Genomic DNA, 8,623 nt, shown 5'->3' on the forward strand with positions numbered 1-8,623 from the left:
CACCACAACAATCAAAGGGTTGGCATGTACCAATTTTGTGTGTGTGTGTGTGTGGCACAGGGATAATTGGAACCTGAGTAAGTGCAAATGTGTGTTAATGTATAATTAGTGCACTGGAAGTGTGTGAGTGTGTTAAAGGAACAGTTCCTGCATTTAACTTTCTTTCTGAGAAGTTTTATATGAATTTCAGTCTCATGGAGTCAGGACACATTTAACTACCTTAAAGAAATAGTTTGACATCTTGGGAAATATGTTTATTTGCTTACTTGCTGAATGTTACATGAAAAGACCGATATCATTCTGATATCTGTAGGATAAATGAAGCTACAAGATATAATGTTTTATTAGTGCGCTTTAGGGGTGGTGAGAGGTGGATTTGTTACCTTTGGACAGAGCCAGGCTAACTGTTTCCTGTTTCCAGTCTTACATATGTCATAAATAAAAGCATGCATCCAAGTACAAAATGTTACAAACTGCTGCAGCATGTCCGTTCTATTGCGTAATGTTCAGTGTCTGACACACATTGGTACGTTTTACGAGTCTTAAAAAAGTTAAAACCCTTCAGAGCAACGTCAAAACACACGTACCTATTGTTTTCTATCTTAACCCACATCCCTGCAATGACACAAGTCTACAAGACAGGATATGCAGGTCAGTGCTCCAGAAAAGCAACAATTTTATCACATTCACACTCCAGATCAGCACCTCCAGGCTACTGCACCGTGACTGCTTCTTCTGTCTGTATGATATAGTTCGTATGCCTTAAGGACGTCAAATGACATGACGCTACACCAGTGGTTCCCAAAGTGGGTGCCGCAGAACGTAATGTTACGTTTTCAAATATATCAAAACAATAAATAAGCAATAAATATCAAAATCATCATATTAAAAGCTCTGTTTCTGCATTCAGACCAAATCTGGCAATCCAGCACTGTGATGCAGCAGCCGGTTAGCTTAGTTTAGCATTAAGGCCGCATTCTGACCAAATCCAGCAATGCATTAAAAAAAGGCAGACCTCCCATCCATTTGAATGGGGGCAGTACATTTAGGCTGCAGGAAGGGGGACTGCATAGGGCTCAGCAAAAAAAAACGCAGCGGTCGTCCAGCAAAGAGTTGGACAGGGCTGAACTTTTGCTGGAGCAGGACGTTCCCGTTTGTAACATTAACGTATTCATTGTCCCACCGGTACCTCAAACACATCAACACCACTGGAGGAGAGTGGTGTCAATCTTCTCATCTACATCTACTATGTACTACATCTACTCTGCAGGAAAGCAAATGAATGTAAAGTTATTTCCCAAAATGTTTGACTATTCCTTTAATGTATAGACAGGGATTAAGAAGTTAGCTTAGCTCTGTCCAAAACTGTCTTACTTACTTACTTATATGATATATCTTTGTTGTTTTTAACCCCAGTTATGTGTTAGAACTATTTTCTTGATATTTCTTGTTTCAATATGAGTAAAAAAAAAAAAAAAAAAAGATGTGTGTGTGTGAATAAGCATTTCTTTAACTTTGGGAAAAGCTAGGCTAACTGTTTCCCCCCTAGCATTCTGCTACGCTAGGCTAGGCTAAATGTATCCTAACTCCTTCTCCATACCTAAAGCACAGACCTTACAGTGATAGTCTTCTTATCTCCCCCTGTGTGCATTCATCTGTCCCACTTGGTAAGTGTGTGTCAGAATGTGTGTCGCAGGCGTGTGTCTGGGGTGTGTGCTGAAGGGAGGTCAAACCTCGGTCCGGGTAATTTGCCACAGATGAAACCCGACTCCATTCCAAGGGACCAGCGCAAGCAAACGTTTCAAAGCTGCAGGAAATCTATTAGCACCTGGTGGGACTCCCCCGCGCACCCCCATTCTGTCCTCTCTCTCCCCCTCCCTCCATCCTTCCATCCCTCACTCTACCATCTCACCTCTCCCTGCCCCACCCCAGTTAATAAAGCCACACAAGACCACCGCACTCCCGCTGTGCCACTAAAGCCAGGGGATTAGTGAGTGTGTGTGTGTGCACGTGCGTCTGTCTGTGGCGTGTGGCAAGGTGTGCGCTTATGCCTGTATATATGGACCTCAGAGTACGTTAAAGTGCATATTCAAGTGTATGTGTATATGTGTGTGCAGAAAGTACCAGTAATGTATCTGGACCTGTCCTTTTACACACGTGGGGCCAGTTAGCAGCGAACGAGGTGCCAGACAAGCATGCAGCAGCTGCCACGCTAGAAACAATAGCTCATGATCCAGACACAGTAAGCTGCAGTTGCTGCTGAGCGCTGACTTGAGGTCAGATCTGTTGTAATTGCTGAGATGATGTTATTGCCCAGGTCATGTGAATCATGGTCAGTCATCCCTTTTATTTAAATATACCAGTTACTGGCTGTAGTCAAGCCCAAATGTGAACAAAATATCTTCTTTTTTATGACCTGGCCTGGCCTAGACCGTTGATCGTATGAACCAGTTACAGGTTTTGCAATTTCCTTTAACAGAACATTTTTCATTATTTTTATTTTCAACATCAAAAGTTGTCCTGCTGTCTTGTCTTCAACGTCTTGATTGACACGTCCAACAGAAAGATAAAAGAAGAAAAACAATCTGGACACTAAATTATTGATTAGTGAGTGTGAAAGCAGGGGGTAGATGCAATTTACTGTAATAATTACTTCACCTGTCACCTCTTAAAGTTTATTGATAGAAAATAAAATGTAATTTTGCAACTGCATAATCTATTTTCTCCACAGTTTTATTTGAAAAATGGATATTGGCGCATAAAGTGGGGGCAATCTGATGTTTTCAGACCACCCACCATGTTTATCATTGCTTTAAAAACAGAAATTTAGACCAGTGCCTGACCATTCCCTGAAAAGTCATTGTCCAATAATAGCTTAACAACCTCAACTAGGCAGGAAAGGCCTGCCAATCAGTTCAGTCAAGCATTAGAATGTCTATCCCATGTAAATAACTTATTCATGCTTGCCAGACTACAATGAATGATGCTAAATTTTCAGGCCAATTTTGCAGTTTAAGGACTTAATGACATACATTTATCACTTCAATAAAGATTTCATTAATGTGTTGAGTACTCATGGTTTGGAAGCCATTTATATCACCCCATTAAAATGAAATCCTTATTGAAATCACAGATATGAGCCAGAGGTCATCTGGCTACCAGTCTCTTGTCCAAACAAGGCTGTGTACTGTCAGGAACAAATAACCAAATTTTGGGAGGGTGACGTTTTTTTTTAATAGAATGACTCCCAGAGGAAACATGATTATGCTCAAGATTTGCTGCCTCAAGCTATATTAGCTTGGCACAGAGTTCATGCATGGTTTTTTAATCTCTATTATTTGATCCCACTGCCGGTGATCTGGAGAGATGGAGCATTTCCAACTGATGATACAAATTTGGCTCAGTAGTAAGTCCTATGATCCAATTCTGCTTACAAAATCCCTGTTATGAAAGTGCAATTTGTAACATTTTCTCATGGATCTTCTTTCTCCAGTACGGTTTAACTGTGTTTTTTTTTTCCAAACCACCTGGATAAAGAAAGCCCTGACAGCAAACCCTGAGCTGTCAAAGCTGATCACCCATCATAATGTCAAACCCAGACAAACCCAAATAGCCAAAATCCAGAATTAGAACATTAGTTTACTTAAGCTTAGAAAGTCTTTAACCATTACTAAGTCTACATCTTCCTCTACCTGCTGTTAAAAATCTGATTATTTAAGTCAACTGTGTCTGTGGAGTGTTTGGGCGGTTGTGAGCGCACTCGCTTTGTTGCTAGCTAGCTCGTGTGCAGGGTCCGACCTAATTGGATTTATGTGCGGGAATGTTTTCCAAAGCCACACTTGTGAAATACCTCCACATCTGCTGGCCATTAGCAGTGGACATAACACACAACAGAGAGAGGAAAGCCCCCAACGCCTTGATTCATTGGACTGCAGCTCTGCTTTTATTGCAGCGGAGGAAAATGGCTCACTGCAGCGCTTCAGCACAGCAAGCGCTGCCTTATCTCTCTCTGTCTTTTTCCTCCCCTGTTCTCCATTTCAATTGTTTTTCCTTCAGTCATTCAATCCTTCAATTCTCACACTATCTTTTTGTCTAAGCTCTCACTCTTTTTAGTTCATGTCACAAGTTTTCAGTCTCACTGTTGCAGTTGTCTTCTTCTCAGGTGCAGCCTTTTCAGTCTCAACTTTTCTCCACTTGACTACCTTCTTTTTCTTCTTAACAGATCTTATTTCCCATCTGCCTCCCACCCAATCTTCCCCACTCCACATGCCCCTTTCTCTGCTCTGCCCAGTTCTCCGACAGTCATTTATCTATGTCACCATGACTTCCATCTCTCAAGCTTTTTCCTTGTCGCTCCCCAAGGCAAGGACGTCCTCCTGTTTCATCCCTCGGTGGGCACAAGGAGAAACTAGCAAGGGGGTCTGACAACCCCCTGACCCCTCATCTGTCATCTGCAAGGGGAAAAGCGCCCTCCTAATTGGGGGGGAAAGCGTCGAGGGGTCGGGGGGCTGGTATGGAGGTTGTTATTCTAGTGTCGGGGGGGTCAGAGGTGAAAAGGGGGAGATCACACCGGTGATTAGCCTCCTTCATGTGCAGGAATGGAGGGAAGCAGAAGAAGGGGAGTGTTTGCTGGGCAGCTGGGGTGTAAAGTAATTAGAGAGAAGGGGTAAATCCTGCATTGTAGGACGGTCAGTGCTGTTAATGTTAATGCCCCAGGTCAATGCATGGACACCTGGACACTTGAGGTGAGTCCAGGAAAAAACGATAAAATCTGTGCTAATCATAAAGGAAGAGATTTAAATATGAGATGAAGTTCAGAATTGCAAAGCTTTGGGGCAGTGGAGATAACTATCCAAAAGACTATAAAGATATCCAAAAGTCTATGTGCAAGATGTGTGTATGCATGAACTGGACTAAGAACTTTAACACTGCAAGGAGACAGTGCAATTTGATGTATTGGTTGTTTGAAATTTGCAGCGTTGACATGTGAACTACACCTTGCCAACTGCTTATGATATCTGTAATCAAAGCTGGATAGCTGGATAAGCACAACAGCTGTGTGTAAAAACATGTTTATCATAGAATCACATATGTTGGCGCAGTGATGTAAAAAGCATGTCAGAAAAAGAGTCAAATGAGGCTGCATTTTGTGAGTGCTGACAGGCTCTGGCCTTGGGAGCTGACAGTTTCAGAAACCAGCCTTCCTCCCTCCTTCCCTCCACCTGATGATGACCACTATACCATCTCTCTGGCCCTCCCTCCTCCTGTTCACTTCCCCTGTCCACACCTCTTTACGTGGCTCAGCAGGCCATGAAATAGGCGTGTGTTTATGTGGGCACAAAGAGAGATAAAGCAAGAGTAAAAAAAGAAGTTAACAAATAGTAAACAAAATAAACAGCTCGCACACTGCAGGGCTCCAATTTCCACTTATTTATTGCACCGAGGTGACGTTTTGAGCACCACTGCTCTCAGTGCTCGAAACGTCACCTTGGTGCAATAAATAAGTGGAAATTGGAACCCTGCAGTGTGCAAGCTGTTTACGTTGTTTATTTCTTGATTTGCTCACTTGCAGCCCAGCACCTGCCTTCTCTGGTTTTGATGTGCATGCATACTCTTATCTTAAAAAAAGAGATGAACCACAAAAAGACAACCACATATATGGATGAACATTAGAGGCAAAATAGAGCCTCATTTTCTCAGTCATCTTCTCAGAAATGGAGATACATAAACATTTTCTGTTATTGTATTGGTATTGGTTATTTCACAAGAGATATTTGCCATATTTTTTCTGTGCTCTTCTCACTGGTTTGGTTTGGGTGGGACTCAGTTGGAGAAAAGGTGCACCAATCAGGATTTAGCAACAATTGAATCAAAATGTGATGATAGTTGTTATTTCCAAGCCACTGTCAATCAAATCTGATAAGCCACACCCACACAGTCCTGATGACGCACATTAGCTGAATGTTATACTCTTCATAAATAATACCTAACAATGTTTTTTTCTTTAGCTTTAGCTTTAATTGTTGCATATTTAGCAATGAATATTGAATGTTATTGAGAAATACTCTGTATTTGAAACCCCTTTCTGAGGAGCAGTAAAGCCACTATTTGTAAATTTTGATTGTGGCTGACATCATTCACATTTTTTTGATGCCACAAGTTTTTGATTGTATAAAAATCTGAGAATTCCAGTGAAAATTGTTGCTGTTTATGTGTTGCTTTTAGTCCATTAACCTCAGTGTCCCTGCATCACTTTCAAAAGGGAGGTAGTAGCTTGCCATCAGCCACTGCATGCTATCATTTGGGGCATCAAAGTCAACAATTTGCTAATTCTGCAAATAGTGGTTAAATTATTTAGTTTACAGAAATTACCTAAAGCCTCAGCTAAAGTCAGAGTGTCTGCATGAACGCAACTACAGGTGTACAGTCCACAGTCTGCATGTAGAGCACTTTCACTACAACCTATTAAATCGTGATTTAACCTCATTTGTTTCTCGTCTGAACAGCCAATTTTTTTTTACTATTTTTACAACTCTCTGGTGTTGTGGGCTTAGTCCACCTTCAGACTACACTTGTAAAATGCAGAAACAAAGCAAGCATATGATCATGAAAGTTATTTCTCAGGACCCCTATGTGGACAAAGTACTCTTGGAATTCGTTAGAAGTGTTCACAAATTAAGTGGAAATCATTAGGGAGTAGCTTTTGATCATACTTTCCAAGAGCTGGACCCTATTGTTACTGGCAGTTGTGAAATTTATGTCAGTTACGCTGATTACATCTTAAGCTAGTGTTCAACTAAAGCTGCTCATCAGTCTTGTACATCATAGTGCTACCAAGCTTCCCATGCTCTAGTTAGCAATGCTTGTGGAATGACTGACGTTTTGGAATCCTCAGTGATACGCCTGGGACTTTGAGTGAAAAAATAAATTGTGTAAGTTAATACTCCCATTGCTTTGGTCTGTTATGAAAGAGCACTCCCACTTCCAACATCTTCTCCCTCGATGCATAATCACCTGTCAAACCTAACTTATTTACCTGAGGCTTGTGAAGCACATGGGACAGGGCTAGCTGCGGTTCAAAAGGTGCCAATCTACAAAAATTTGCTCCAAGACAGATTTTCTGAGTGTCTGGATTTCTTCTTTGCACTGACACTGATTGACATTGCGGGTGTGATGTGTGTACGGTGCACAGTGCACCTCCGTGCCTGCTGCCTGGGCCTATAGAGCCGCTGTTTGCAGCCCCCTGAGCACACACACACACACACACGCCTCTACACTTGCTGGTACTTTTCTGCACACACACAGGCAGACCAAAGGGAGGAAAAGGGACCAAAGAAAAATGAAATGACCTGCACGCGTCTTAATGAGGGAGGGCTGGGCGTCTGGCATTTACCTCAAACCATTTCTTCCCCCTGCTGCTCTCTCTGGAGGGCTTTAAGTCCGCCGCCCGTTAACGGCTGAAGTGTGGATTTCCTGTCAAATAAGGGTTAGGGCCCAACAAAAGTCCTGTACGCTGGTACCTAAATAGGATCACTTCCAGCTGCCCCACCTAAACACACACACACACACACACACACACACACACACACACACACACACACGCACACACTTCATGTCTTGTAATGTTCCTATGGGACTTATACTGTGTCTGTGGTGCTCAATATTGACTTTATAGTGGCTTTATTGTACCTTTATGATACTTTTAAACTCTTATAATAACTGTAATATTCCTATAATACATATATATTATATGTATTATATATTATACAGTTACATGCTGTACTCACCTTTATCCAATAGTACCCATAATACAAACACTATACTTCTTTACAGGTCAGTCTCAAATGTTGGAATATGCCATGAATAGACTTTTGGCACTGTTTCCCCCCCATACCTCTTTCTCCTGTGGGAATTGTTTGAACAGCAGGATAAATATTCCCTCAGTCCCTGATAGATATTTTTCGTCCTTGTCATGATTTAACTTTCATGAGAACTGCTTACCCTATGTGTCTTTGTTAACTAAGAAAAAAGATGCTGTTGATATAACATAGCAGTGCATCACTAAATTCAAACATTCTGCTGTTGGTCACGTTTGTATAGTTTTGTCTCAAGTTGTCACTTCATTGAGCACATTAATCATAGAAAGTGGCTGCTCACAAGTTGTGACACAGACTGAGAATATTCCACTTTGTCCTGAAATGCTTAAACCTTAAAGTCATCATGATTGATTGAATGGAGCACTTTCAAAACTCGGGGCCTCAGTGGGTCCAGTTGGCTAGAGTTCAATGTCAACAGGCTTCAGTGCAGTGCAGTGCAGTGCAGTGTCTTACTTAAGGAAACTTCGGTAGGCTCTTTTCTGCTAGTTTTGTATATTCTTTATGCTTATGCACTTTGGTACCATGTAAGGCATTTTGCAACTGGATAATCCTCGAAGGATGCAATCACTACTTTGCGCAAGTGCTCTTTGGCACATTGTGCAAAGGATCCTATCAGTTTTTTCAGCTGAGCCAAAGTGAGGCAAGTGAGGAAAGACAGAAAGAGAATCTTGTCAAAAATATCCTGCCTGATGATTGCCAGCCCGAATTAGTCTATTCATTATTTTTAGAACACAACACCACAGTTC

Source organism: Thunnus maccoyii, chromosome 23, assembly GCF_910596095.1.
Source record: "Thunnus maccoyii chromosome 23, fThuMac1.1, whole genome shotgun sequence".
In the NCBI taxonomy this organism is placed as follows: Eukaryota; Metazoa; Chordata; class Actinopteri; order Scombriformes; family Scombridae; genus Thunnus; species Thunnus maccoyii.